This window comes from Gorilla gorilla, chromosome 2 (assembly GCF_029281585.2).
Source record: "Gorilla gorilla gorilla isolate KB3781 chromosome 2, NHGRI_mGorGor1-v2.1_pri, whole genome shotgun sequence".
In the NCBI taxonomy this organism is placed as follows: domain Eukaryota; kingdom Metazoa; phylum Chordata; class Mammalia; order Primates; family Hominidae; genus Gorilla; species Gorilla gorilla.
This window is the reverse complement of record NC_086017.1, coordinates 110700447-110715595: the sequence shown is the minus strand read 5'-3', so window position 1 is coordinate 110715595 and position 15149 is coordinate 110700447. Positions and strand designations below refer to the sequence as shown.

General features: G+C 37.9%; 2 protein-coding genes across 5 annotated transcripts in view; one reads left to right on the top strand and one right to left on the bottom strand.

Moving 5' to 3' along the window:
* The window catches only part of CMSS1 (cms1 ribosomal small subunit homolog), a 362036-nt gene that overhangs the window by 292457 nt on the left and 54430 nt on the right, over positions 1–15149 (bottom strand). The gene's annotated exons all lie outside the window — the stretch shown is intronic.
* FILIP1L (filamin A interacting protein 1 like) overlaps positions 5362–15149 on the top strand; it is a 57719-nt gene continuing 47931 nt past the window's right edge. For 2 of the 4 annotated variants that reach the window (XR_010132677.1, XM_031009312.3), the window contains exon 1: positions 5362–10869. The gene's annotated coding sequence lies outside the window, so the exon portion shown is untranslated. The other 2 variants (XM_031009311.3, XR_010132678.1) reach the window with 2 other exon arrangements.

Here is a 15149-nt window from a genome sequence, read left to right as displayed (position 1 = left end):
GCATGAGCCACCACACCCGGCCAGTACTTTTTTTTTTTTTTGAGATGGAGTCTCCCTCTGCTGCCCAGGCTGGAGTGCAGTTGCATGATCTCGGCTCACTGCAACCTCTGCCTCCCAGGTTCAAGCAATTCTCCTGCCTCAGCCTCCTGAGTAGCTGGGATTACAGGTGCCCACCACCATGCCTGGCTAATTTTTGTATTTTTGGTAGATACTGGTTTCTAGTAGGGACGGGTTTCACCATGTTGGCCAAGCTGGTCTCGAACTCCTAACCTCAAGTGATCTGCCCACCTCAGCTTCCCAAAGTGCTGGGATTACAGGCATGAGCCACCATGCTGGCCACCTAACTGATATTTTAAAAATATTCTTACTTCACCCAACTCAATATCTTAATTTAATGTTAATTTTTTTTTGGGCCTTTGTTCATTTGTTTGTTCTATCTACCCCCCTAAAATCTGGGCAGGAATGTGCTGTACACCAAACTTGTCCAAGCCATGGTCCATGGGTTGCAAGTGACCCAGGACAGCTTTGAATGTAGCCCAACACAAATTCATAAACTTTCTTAAAACATGAGATTTTTTTTTCCAATTTTTTTTTTTCTCATCAGGTATCATTAGTGTTAAGTGTATTTTATGTATGGTACAAGAGATTTCTTCTTCCAGTGTGGCCCAGGGAAGCCAAAAGATTGGACATCCCTGCTTTACACTCATTCCCCTCTCACCAGGAACTCAGCATAGTGATAAACACACAGAAGGTATTCAACAAATAGTTGCTGAATACCTCTTAAAAGAATACAGTAGGACTCTTCTATATAAGTCATCTCTCATGTCCATGTGCACGTGTGCACACATAGAGTGTTCTGTTTGAATATTCCACCTTCCTTGATATAGAAAGGAAAGTGTAATACCTCTTTTATCCACTCAATGCCTTTACAGTGAACAAACATTATCAACAAAGGTGGATTTTTAGTCAGAAATATCCTCATGCACAAAGGGTGCTACTAGTTGTTGGAGGCTACCATGACTCGCTGAAAAGATACTGCATACAGCCTTTGGGAAGTAGATTCCCCATTCTAGATTTACAGAGTTGAGCTGTATTGTTCTTCATTTCTTGTTGTTGTAGTAGTTGGTAAATGTACACAAAAGCCTTCAATTCTCTGTGTGTACATGTGTGTGTTCGTGTGTGTCTCTTTTGGGCAGAGAGGAGGGAAGAAGAAGGGAGAAAGATATCTGTTCCACAAAGTTTCAACACATAATAGCCACAAATAGATGACAGAGATATACAGACAAATATTGTTCTTAACTAAAAGTCAGTCAGCACCTTTCAGAGGTCAAGTGAGCCCTAAGCCACTTTTATATTTTGAGTCTACTGATGTATTTTTAAAAAGGAAATGAAGAAGTATCAAAGTAAGTTTATGAACTTGTACTAAATTTTAAATCCTTGAGTTTAACAAAGAAATTTTATTTTTTGCCAAAAAAGGGCACGACAATAAAATGTAATTGGGCTAGTCATAATTATAACTCTAAGGGGCATAGTCTAGTAATGGGACAAATTAGCAATAATAAGATAAGCTTGTGCGTCTATAAATCTTAGAATGCATCAGCATTTGGAGATAAATCTCAGAGTCAAAGTGGAAGTCACTGAGAGTCAACACCAGGTCCCCATGAAATAGCCCTACAAGCATCCAATACAAATAAGTAGGCTGAAAGAGTCTCTTTGGTATTACTAGGGCAATAGCCTCAATGGTAACTGAAGGCTGCTTCTGTGTGTTTCCAAACTCAGCTGGAACAGTTTCCATTAGAATTGATTATGTTCAAAAAGAAATCAGCACTATTTTAATTTATGTTTTGTCAAGAAGTGACTGAGCCTATAGTTGACTGCTGAAAGGAAACTCTGCTCCTGCAGTTTTTATCCCTCAAGTCCACAGGCTGTCCGAACAGTATCGTAGCACAATTTTCCCCACTTGCATGGTTAAATACCACCCCAAAGAAGAACTTTCCTTAGCAAATAATATTTGTGGTCAAGGAAGTAAAGAAACCTGATTAAATGAAGGAAAAAAATAGTTTCTGGACCCAGGCCTTATCAGTATTCAGCTGCTTCAAAAGTACAAGAACCAAAATCTATACCTGTAAACAGCATTCCATGGTATCCTGTATACACATTTGCCTCAATGGTTAAATTGTACAAAAATGAACTGAAAGCTAACAGTCAATAGGCAATAGCTGGGAGTAGTTCGCACATGATTGTTATCTCTTTCTTCTGCTGAATTCAAAGCACTTCCTTTCATTCATTTCCTCGTTCTTCAGGTTTGCAGAATGCTCACTTTGTGCAGGGTATTGTGCTGGTCCTCCTACAGAATCCCATAAAGTGGGAAGGAAGTTTGAGACATCAGAGACAGCAGGTAGGCAGAGTGACTGACAGACAGTAGGCTCTTAATAAATAACAGCAATTCCTTTCCCTTCCCTTTCCACTCCCTGGAACTTCTTTATAGAGGTTCCATATTTGAGTTATGAAACTTAAATCAATGTCATAATCTAACAAGATAACAGATTCAGAAATCAGCAATACATGAAAATAGTTTAAAACATGGTGTGGTAGGATTTTAAGTGATCTTTTCCATGTACTTTCTATTATTGTTGTTCTAACACTGATAGCACCATAAATAAAAAGGGACAGAAGACAAGGAGAAAGAAGGGGAAAAAGGACAGAGAGAGGATATTATATGAAGCAGAAACATTTTAGAATTCTTCAGTAAAAAAGCACTCCATTCTGGCTTGAGCTTTTCCCATATGCATATCCCTGAACAGGCTACTGCACAGCCTGGGTCTTAGTTCCATGAACTATAAGGGCTGCTAACTAGATAATCTCCAAGATCCATTCTCACTCTCCTAGCCCATAGTTCAAGTCCAATGAACTAAATGGCAGATGAGAGAAGTACAAAGTTCTGTAACTCTCTGTTAGTACTGTTTACCCCCTAAATCCAAATCTTACTACAAATCACTGAGTGTGATTTTCCCCAGAAGTTGCTGGAGTCAGTATGCAGTTCAAACTCTGGTGCCGTCATTCCCTAGCTCTGTGATCTTAGACAAATTACCTAACCTCTCTGTTCCTCAGTTATCTATCCCATAGGGTTATTATGTGGATTAAAGTTGTTACTATTTGTAAAGCATGTAGTGTCTGACATCAATTAAACATTAAATGTGTCACCTATTATTGTTTTTGTTATTATTATAACAATGAAGTCATACAAACAAAACCAGTATAGAAGTGATTATCCTAGATTATCACAGAAGCAGTACATGATGACAACATTTGGGTGTGCGGTTGTTCATTAGAAGACTGATGATCAGTAAGCTCTTTGACTCAACAGTGTGATATGGTTGTCTAAAATGGTAAGAAAATCTGTTTATACAACACCCCCCAGCCAACACACACATTCACATAGCCTGTAAAAGGGGAGGATTACTCTGATAATGCTGAAATAATCATGATGAAATAACCTGTTCATTCTAAGCACCAACCTTTTGGACACGGTGTGAAAAGACTAAAATGATATAATATAGGAATAACTGAAGACTCAAGACAAACTTTTCAAATATTTAAAAGACTTTTATGTCAAAGCAATGCATTTATTCAACATGGTGTCATGGAAAGATGAAGAACAATGAGTGGAAGTTAGAAGCAGCCAGTTCTCAGTTTGGAACGGAATGGACTTGCTGGGGAAGTAAAAAATCTCTGGAGCTGTTCGGCACTGATTAATGACAACTAGACTGTGCATGTACCAATTCTTGGATAAAACATTGAAGTTTTGAGAGAGAATTCAATCCAAGCATAGACACAAGACTTTTGACATATCTTCCAAACCTGCATTTTATGATGTAGACTGGATGCTTAGTGACATAAATTATAATAGAATTTCTCATGTACAGAACCCCCAATTGGCAAGCATGCAAGATAATGGTGTTACATGATAACATAGAAATTTATACTAAAAGTTCAGACATCTCCATTAGGGTTTTGACATGTGGCCAATCTTAGTGGCCTGAGATGATAAGCAGCACTCTATAAATCTCCAATTTAAAACAAATGCAACAAAAGAAAACATTTCTAATCCATAAAGTAGATAACTAGCTCATTAATGTTCCAAATTAGTTTTGCAAGTTAGTATAAGCTAGGTAAATTACTCTATTATTAATTGGGATTTCAGATACTAATCACACTGTTTGTGCCATTTTTTCATGTTTCCCAAAAGAAACATTCAGTCCCAGAAAACACAGTGACTGGGTCACCAATTTACTGTGTGACCTTGGGGCAAGTCCCTTAACCTCTCTGAGCTCCAGTTATCTCATCTATTTAAAAATGGGGAACAGAAAGTGGCAATAAGAAGATCAGATGTTTTCTAAGGCCTCTTATACCCTAAAATATGATTTTATGAAAGGATCATTCTTCTTAATAAAACTCTAAGCACACCTTTTACTCTTAATTTGTCCATTTTTCTCAGTGAATACATTTCCAGCCATTATATGAGGAAGTGGAAGATTTAGTCTTACCACCACTACTGACTGCTTATATGAGACAGTTTTATTTTGTCCTTCTAGAGTCTGGAAGAAGTTGCCAGACAAAAGGAAAGGATTTTACAATTAGAAGCCACCTTCATATCAAGCAATTGACTATGTAAATAATGGACAAAGCAGAATTTGGAACCGAAAGGGACATTTTAAAATGTAATTTTCATAAAAATAATCTTAGAAGAAACAGTTTTACTCTTATTTTTTTACTTCCTGGATGCTTTATTTTCTCAGGCTTTCTAGGACCATTTCAATGAGTCTTGAAGTTTATAATTAAAATTTATGCTCAGGAATTGCTCTATTTGAGTTCCAAAGATAAAAGAAAACATATAAATCCAATTTACCTAACTGTTCTACTCTTAGTTGGTCAACTATTCCAAAGACATCCTAAACTATTCCAATGACTTCAAACTAACAAAACTTGTTCAATTGTACTTTGAATCCACAGATCTTTCTCTGCAAATACTTACCCTGAAATCAAGCTCCACATCTACATGGGAAAATCTGTCAGTGGTTTCTTTAAAAATGTATTACTTAAAAAAGAAATGGGTCAGTCACGGTGGCTCACGCCTATAATCCCAGCACTTTGGAAGGCCGAGGCGGGCAGATCACCTGAAGTCAGGAGTTCGAGACCAGCCTGGCCAACATGGTGAAACCCTGTCTTTACTAAAAATACAAAAATTAGCCAGGCGTGGTAGCACACATGTATAATCCCAGCTACTAGGGAGGCTGAGGCAGAAGAACTGTTTGAACCCAGGAGTCAGAGGTTGCAGTGAGCCGAGCTTGCACTACTGCACTCCAATCTGGGCAACAGAGTGAGACTGTGTCTCAAAAAAAAAAAAAAAAGAGAGAGAGAGATGGGCTACAAATTATATGACAAGGTCCCTTTAAAAAATGGACTGAACAAAGCACTGAGAACAATCTGTACTGGCAAGGGACAGGGAAGATGACCTAATAGGTCTTTTCCGTCTCTAATTTCTGTGATTTGAGGGTTTTTTTTCACTTCTGCAGTAATACTTGTGAGTTCAACATTTTCTCAAAACTATTATTAGTTACCAAGGAAACACAAAATGTTTGTAGGAATAAATAAGCAAATGGACTGGACCTAAGTAACAGACTTTTCCTGCTTCCCATTTAATAATCTTATGGTGGCATCACATTACCAATTCTTCATTCTCTCTAAGTCATTCTACTCACCTACTAGTATGCTCACTAGAGTCCATAGCCAACTTATGGCATCCCCTGTAAACCAAGGGTAGGAAGTCTCTTACCAACAGATGATTCCTTATTAAATAGACTTCCTTGCTTTGTTTGATGAGGAACAAGACTGTGGCAATGTTAGGGGGCCAACTGGCAGTGGTTGGCTTTGTGACCACCAATGCTAGGGAGAATATGTAAACATGTGCTTTTAAATAGCCCAATGTCTACAGAAAAGCCACTAACATGATTCAGAAATATATAATAAAGGCAAAAAGAAACATAATACACATACACATATACATACACATACAGGGTCCATCCACACTATGAAAATGATGCTTTACAAATGCTTAGAAAAAGACTAAAAGAAACACAGTACATTGAATTGTTAATAGTTGGCAGTATTCATGTGGTAGGACTACATGTAAAATTTTTTACTTTTATGCATTTTCCAAATTATGAAGGGTGCCTATTAATTTTAAAATAAAAAAAATTTAAAATTAATTTTAAAACAAAAAATTTTAAATTAATTTTAAAACCACAAAATATCATCATTTTAATGTCTTAATAACAAAGGACTTCCCATTCCCTAGCATCACATGGACACTACTACTGTAATCAGTTCTCAAGGTACATATGTCACTGTTCTAGAGTCATAGTCAGCTGAAGTATGAGCAGAATAATTGGAAGCCTTCTGGAAACTCTGCGGACTATATATAGGCCTGGGACCAGAGATTCAGGCTACAGATAAAAGTAAAGAGGGTCCATATATATAGACCTGCAGTTCATATGTATATTCAGTTACTGCAGTTTATACGTATATTAAGGTCTGCTGGTTAAAGGCTCTTAAAGTACAGTTTAAGTGCGGAGATATGGTATATTTCATGTGGGTATCTACATGTACAGAGCCAGACAGGTGGCACCCAAAGAACGGAAAGAAGAGTGAAAGAAGAGTGAAGAAATGAGGTTGATTAGAAAAATGATTGTCTAGGGCATGGAGAGAAGGTGCTTTTACCACAGACATCCCCTTTGGCTCCACATTCACAGTTGCCTACAGGTCCCTTCAGCCTTCGTCCTAAGTTGTGTAGCAGCAGAGGAGAAGGGACAAGCACAGGATCGGATCCATGGCAAGGTTATCCAGTGCTGAGTGGCAAAGCTGCTTTGCAAGAAGGCTGTGGGTAAGGTGGTAGAAGGTAGCGTGGGGTGGAATAAACACCGAAAGCTCATATTCTGGCCAATCCAACTGTAGTCTGAAGCAATGCAGGACCATGGAGCTATACCTCTCCCTATGCAATCCTGGGTCTGTTCCCACTCTGTTCAGCTTCTTATACAGGACCAGGTCCATAAGACCAGGTCTTATACAGGTCTTGCTGTTTTTCTTTGTACATGACAGTGTTTCCATATATACTATCTCACAGAGGCAAAGAAGCAAACATGTCATATACAAAGTTAGCACTACCATCTCATAGCTCAAAGCAGAGCTCCTAGGGAGCAGAGCGTACCAACTGCTTAAATGACCAAAGGACCAGCAGCGAAAATTTTGGGTAGCTGCAAGAAACATCCTATTAATTACTGCTTCTTTGGCACTTACTATACTTGGATGACTGAAAGACATGACCAGTCAAAAGAAGAAACAAAGGCAGGGAGAGAAGACATGAAAGAAAGTAAGAGCAGTTACTTCAAAAAGAGGAACTGGCTTGATGTGATTAGCAGTATATTAATGGTATTTTTTAAAAGTTAAATAATGATGATGTAATTATGGTCAGTAGCAACTGACTTCACTAACAACACCTGTTAATGTGGTCATTGTCATGGCCTCCTGACAATTAGCTCGAACCAGGGAAACTGGTGATATTAAGCTGTCTTTGACATAATATAATATGGCTAAATCTAGTTGGTATCTCCTTGTTTCTTGCCTTGTTACCTACAAACCCCTTCTCCCGCATTAGAAAGCAATGAACTTGGTAGAAAAATTTCTTTGTATCATTTCTAAATAACAGTTTAAAGCTAGTGCTGATTTAGATCATAAACTCAGATTACTAATTGTAGAAAGGACCTTGGTGTCTAGGTATGCTTATTTGTAGGAAATTCCTGATTAAAAAATGAAAAGAAAGTCACACAAGTAATTGGACAGAACAAGGCTAGGAAGTAAAACTCTCTCATCCAATTTTGAGGCACAGTGATCATAACTCTACTATTTTCACAAATGAAACCAAGAGAATTTCACAAATGAAGGAAATTTCAGAAACCAAGAGAATAAAAATTGCATCTCAGAAAGAATTTTGGTTGAAAGAGGGAAGGAAATAAAAGTCTACTCATCTACTTATGTGGCCAATGGCGCACAATGCCAACAGCTGGTTGGAGTTTGCAATACACCACCCAGGGTACTCTTGTATCAGTTAAAGGTCCTGCTCCCTCAAAACCCTTGACTTTCATTTGAAGTGAAATGGTGATGATATTCTAATTTTACTAGAACAAGATACGTTGCTGCCACCTTCCAGAAAACTGTCAGTAAATCCACAAATCCACAAAAAAGAGGATGAGTCTTGGCTTTCCCAGTTCAAGATTCAGTCTAGAAAATAAAGAGAAACTTCTCAGTTAAATCTGAACACTCGTTTACCAAACATACCTCTGAGAGATTCTGAGCAAACTATTAAGGGAAGACAAGACTATTTATGTAGAAGAAGGCTATATATGTAAGACTATATATGTAGAAGGCTATATATGTAAACATTGCTTTAAATCCCTGTATCATTACTTTAGTAGCGGTGTGACCTTGGTCAAGCCACTTTAGCCTTCTAAATGTCTTTATCTGAAAAGAATGGATCATATCACATCAAAATGTGTTGTGAAGATTAAATGATGAAATGCTTGTAGAGCACTAAGTATGGTGGTAGGTATGATCTAAAAGCTCAACAAATGAGGGCTATTAATATTGGTTCCTGAAGACAGTGGTCACATAACTATGACCTCATTTGGAAAGCTGAGTCATAGCTGGGTCAAGAGACTGATGTTTCAGGAGTAACACATTAGTAATGTAACCAGGCAAGTAGTGTACCAGGCAAGGGCGTACAAGTAGTAGAAGCCCTAACCCTCTTTCCTCTATTCTTCAGAATATAGCTAAAGAAAAGGAGGAAATAATACTAACATATTTCATGGGAACCAGCAAGTCAAAAGAATGAAAATAAATGCAAAACTTGAGTATGGATATGTGAGAAAGAAACAAATGGTAGTGTTAAATGTTAGGAAACGTATTTGCCTATCAGAGGGAAAAAGATGCAAAACAAGCTACAGAACTGTTAGCTTTGGGGTAAAAGTATACTATCAGTTTGGGGCTGAGATTCAGGTGTTTATGCATCATACAACTTTCATAAAAGTCATTTAATCTCATTTGTAATAAAAAATGCAGCATAAAAATCTCAAAAAGGATATTTAATAAGTATGAGGTAAGCACAGGAGACTAAAAAGATTACAATGCAATTCACAAGTATAGGGCAGAAGAGTTAAAACCAACAAAACTAACAAACTCAACCTCCAAAATGTTAGTACACAATTGCAAATCAAATATTAAATTTTAAGTTCGGCTGAAGAGTATGTGTAATTCACATCTCTTAAAATAGTATACTGTATATGAAAAACAAGAGTGAGTTTACTTTAGGTTTCTCAGTAGGTACTTAGAGTGATCTATAATAATGATAAAGTGAACTCCCAATTTAGTGAAGAGGACATATATTTAATGTTGTGCCCTGCATCTTTATTCCACACAATTTCCACTAACAATTCTGCAAACATCCTTTCTCCACTCCACACTAAGAAAATGAAGCGAGCAGACTATTTTCGTCATTCTTGTTTGACAAAACATATGGAAACAATAATTCTACAGACATATGTACATCATAATAGGAAGCAATCCTATTTTAATGTAATTTTAAAAGAGGTTTTAAAAGGACTCAACCTACTAAAATTACTCATCTGAAGCTTGCAAATAAGAATGCCACGTCCCTAATTTATTTAGCAGATTCATATAGTTGGGCTAGAACTTTAGGTATGACTTCTCTTATAATTTAGAGGTGAATTCTCATTCACAAGAAGTAGGATTTGTACAAGTAAATCTACCCCATACTAGAGGATAATATTCTTAATTCAATCACATTTAGCTAATTTCTTTTTTCTTCACATGGTTATTTTTGGTTTTATTTTGTTTGCCGGTAGAAGAGAACAAACATTAAAACTGGCTCTAAAGTTCTAATGTTATACATTGTCTTGAAAGTACAGCACAAAACATTTAATTTCTTTAAAAATTTTTTCCCTGCCAAAAAATGATAGTTTTAACTGCTTTCGTTAAAACACAGGCATGCAGAAATGGGGAAAGAGGAAGTTCTTTCAGGAAAAACACTGAAAAAAATAAGATTTCATCTGGCCTTTCCATCATCACTTGAAGAATTGTTTGGTAGTTACATCATCAGGAAATAAAACACTATCCTCTGAGGACCCCTACTCATTACAAAGAGGAAAGAGAAGGTTTGAAGTCTAAATCACCCCCAGAGATGTCTCCACAAAACCCCAGACTTCTCCTTTCCCTCTCCCGCCTACCCCCAGCAACCAAAAATAAAAAGTATAATGAATTTACAAAAGTTTACATAAGAATAACAGGATGTGTACTGAAGTCCCTGAAGCAACAACAGCTTTAGAGACCCAGAGGGAAAAAAGTTACAAGCGTATCGACCCTGCCTCCCAATGACTTTGTTAGCCCGACAGGAGGGCGCCGGCGTCCCCAGCCCACCGGCCCACCACTCATTCCCTCCGCTGGGAGCCGGGAACCACGGTCGGTTCACACGGCCGGAACATCCGCGGGAGCTGGGGTGTGTGGCTACGCCGCCGCCGCGGCCGAGGGTCTCGCGGTCACCGGCGCCCCCGCCGACAGCGCCGCACACGCGGAGCGCCTTATAAGGCAGAACAGTGACGTAACGCCCATAGGCCGGGCGCGCTCAGCGCCCCGCTCGCATTGTTCGGGCGACTCCCGGAGCGCGCACAGCCGGCTCGCAGCGCGGCACTACAGCGGCCCCGGCCCGGCCCCCGCCCGGCCCCGGCGCAGGCAGCTCAGGTAAGCCCGGGAGAGCAACTCCGCTCCACCAAGGGGCACTGCTGTCAGACAGCCAGGTAGCAAGTCTGTGGGTGGCTGTTAAAGTTATCTCAGCATCACAAACTGCAGACAGGTTTCGCAAAGCGCATCCAATGAATTCTAGGTTCAAAACCGTTTCCAACTCACACAAAACTTGAAAGTAAAAGTTTTCTTTGGCGGAGAAAACAGATTAGAGATTTAATTTTAAATGTTGAGAGGTGGGAGCTGACTGTATTACCTACGCTTTCCAAGTGAGCTACACATTGAATCCTGCCCATACTGAGAAATCTTTGGGGAAAGGGTGGGGGAGACTATATTGTACTGCAGCAACCCTATCTCTCCTCCGGACTCAAACTCGCTTGTCTTACATGAGCAGAATGCGAAAATTTGTTAGTGCCAGGTTTTCCCCTCTTTTTGTAAATGTTAATATAAACGACTAGAAAAACACTGTTAGGAATACATCTTGGAATTAAGACGAATCTAACTTAAAAAGTAAAATCTTTTTAAGCTTCAAAAAATCGTACAAACGCTATTTTGTCGTAAAAGCATATGTCAATTTGCACAAGGAAGTAACTATCATAGTTTTGAGTTCTTTCTGCTTCAAGTCCAGGCATTGGAAAAATGACAAACCTCACTTACAGCTATCATTTCTAGAGTAATATTTTGGATAGTAGTATATTATGTAAAAAATGCCAATTTAAAAGGTAAAACTTATAGAGTAACTGTATTAATCAGTAACATTTTAAACCATAATTAGTTACATCTAAATCCTGAAGAGGCTATTGCTACCAATGAATCTTACAGTATGATAACTGAACACTTGGCAGAAAAATCTCCATAATATTTTACTTCATTTTTTCCAACTAAAAGTCAACGTAGGAATTAAAAATAAAAGGTTATGTCAACTTTAGAACACTGGAATAGGAGATGAAAAATTGATTCATCATTCAATCCTTATCTGGTCTAAACATATATTGTAAAATAAAACTTTAACAACTATGTGACAGAATTGTCCCTTTTAAAACAGTCTCTATGTTTTATAAGTATATACAATTCAAACTCAGAATTCATAGGCTGCCATTTATATTTACTCTGAGATTTTAAAATGCTGGCATTTTAGTTGGCACTAAAATGACCATATAAGATAACTGTTTGGAGGTACAGTAAAAGTTTAACAGAGGAGCAGAGCACTATAACCACTGAGGTGTACGTGTGTGTTACAAACTCATGTTTTTATATTTAATTGTCAGAAGACAATGTCAGATCCCAGATTTTATCATTGAAACACAGCATTTAAAAAATACTCAAAATGTGGGTTATATCTGTATATTTCTAATAATTTCTGTTGGAGGGTTTTTAAAAGTATATGACATTGGTGCCTATCATTTTTGCCTCATAGGAGTTTTTTTGTTTTTGCTAATTTTGTCTGGAGCAATGCAAGACTTTGGTTTTCATATTTTAAAAGAAAAATTATATGTTATTTGGCCTGAGGATAGGCTATATAAACTGCAGGTTAGTACTGAGAAGTAGGATTTTCCACAAACTATTATTTCAAACCTAGGGAAGCCCACCATAATGAGAAGAGTGGGGCCAACACCCATGTCACTGTGGAGAAGTACAGAATATGCAATGGAAGAGTTGTTTATCTGATATAAGCAGTAATTGGAAACTGAAAAATTCCTGCTCTGGAAAAAAGATATTCTGCTCTTCTGAATCTAATAGAGGAAGAGACAAACAGAAACCATCAATTATTGTTTCAGGTATACCCAGAGTACCATCTGTACCATAAACTACAACTCAACTGTTGAAAATCATAACTTCCATCAAAACTCTAATAGCTGTGTTTCCCAGTGTCTGCCTTTTATTTTTTTAAAGCAGGCAAGCATCGATTTTTTAAAATTTAAAAATAACACTCTTTAATATTCCACACTTTTTCCCATTTATTAACTTTAAAGCATGGTTCAAAGAACAATCACATATTAAGACCTCTTTTAAAACTGAAAGCTAAGTATGACTTATCATGGATACCCTATCTCACACTGGGCTCTTTGGATGAGCAATTTCTTAGTCCTTGGGACAATCTGTATGATGGAAAAATGTTTTTGATAGAATGAATGTGAATTTCTACACTTCCAAATAAAGCACATAATAATTTTATGCTTAGTAAGTTCATTTGCACTTTTGTGGTGATTAACCTTAACTGTTAAGCCCTGGTATTTTTGTGCTATTTTCCTAATGCTGTGATGGAGACTATAGTAACAGCCAGTATGAAAACACAAATCAAGCCTTGACTTAATTTTCCAGTTCTCTTGCAGTTCCCATTAATTTGCCTTCTCAAAAGGCTGTAAATTTTGTTTAAGGGTTCTCTGCTGTAATTTCCCCTCCAAAAAAGTGCCTTTGGTAATAAATGGATTTTGAGATTTAAGAAAAAAAACTGAAAATGTAGGAGGAAGAATAAGATTCCAATAATTCTTCTTAGGTCACGTTCTGTCCATGTCTAGTGCTTCAGAGCAAAGTGAACATTTTACAAGGTGAATAGAAAAAAAACATACAGCCCCTCCTATCTAAAGGAAAAAGGAAGAGGGGCAAGAAGAGAACTGTTTATAAAAGACTGGATATTGTGGATGTAAAGCAATATTGGTCTCAACCTGCTTCAGGAACTGAAATGGCCCCATCTGTTGTTCACAGAGCCTGTCATCTTTGAAAAATCTAATACACCCTACCTTATCTGTTGGACATATTAATTTTAAATGATTTTAAGGTCCATTTAATTTGTATTTGACCATGAATTCAGCTTCAATTTAAACTGATTGTTTAGTTTTTGTAAATTATATTTAAATAAGGATTTAAAGATGAAGAGACACTGCATATGCAGCCAGCATCACAAACCTTCAAAGCAATATTTCTGTGGTTGCTGCTGTCATCACCACAGCATTTTCTAGCCACCAACCCAGTCATTTATGCTTAAAGTGTGCTGCAATGACTTTTAGAACCTCCTATGGCTGGTCATTTTCTACTTAATATGAGGTAGGACATTCATGTTTTGAATCATTTTGTTAGGTACACTAATTCCTAGCAGATTATCACCAACACTTATCAGCCTTTGCACATCCCTCCTTTTTAAAAAAAAAAAAAGAGTTGAGATTCTCCTTGACCTTCATCTGCACTAACATCGTCTCTGCCTGGGAAAGCTGGGCAAACAAAGATGGGAAGCCTCACCAAGGAAAGTCCCTGGTTTCTTTTTCAGATATGAGAAACACTCCCTCTTCATGCTTGTTCTCTGAGATGCTTTAGCAGATTAAGATAGGACAGGAGCAGTTTTAATTCTGAGCCCAAGAACAAGAACACATTAGCAGTGTTCTTTTTCCAGTCTGACTGTCCTCACATTTCTATGCTCTACTGGCTCCAAAATATGATTAATTGTTAAGTATAGAATTTTTTTTTAAACAAGCTTGGGGAATGATGTGTTTGTAGGGGGCAGGCAGGGGAGCAGTAGGGAGGTAAGTAGAGGAGTAGATAGGTAAGTGTATGATTGGGACAGACAGGATGCAGACATACCTCAACTCCTTGTGTCTGTTTATGATAACTACTTATTCTAGCCTAAAGCAGTTATTATCAGCAAAAGAAAGCATACATTACATCAGAACAGCAAACATTCAACTATGAATTTGAGAAGTACCTTGATAAGGTACTTGACTATATGGAAAATGGGATACCCCAGGCCCCACAGTCACACACACACACACACACACACACACACACACACACACACACACACACACAGAGTTCTGGCACAGAATATCCACAGAATTTTACAGCTGGAAGGGGCAATGGAGGTCATCTGATCCAAATGCCTCACTTTACAGAAGAAACTGATGTCCACAGTGTGACTTGCCCCAGAGACACAGCTATGCAGAGGTAGGGCCAGGGCCCCCTGCATTCTTGGGCTACAGCTCACCAGTAGTTTTTCCTTAATTAGTGCTAGGAAGAGAGGAGAACAGAAGCCCCAGAAAAAGCCTCAGTACTGTAGGTGTTAATTTAGATATAAAATCCATTAAAAAAGGAAAGTAGAAAGGTTCAAAGTTCTTAAGTATAAGCACTAAAAAAGCAAAGGATAAGGAAGCATTGTGAAAATCAATACAATTTAACCAGGCTACAACAACAGAAGGGAGGTGATAAAGGGAGGAAAGAGAAAATAAAAAATAAGTGTATTTAAAGGTCCTCCGGCTGGCAAATCCCACTCTCTACTTGGAAGGTGAGAG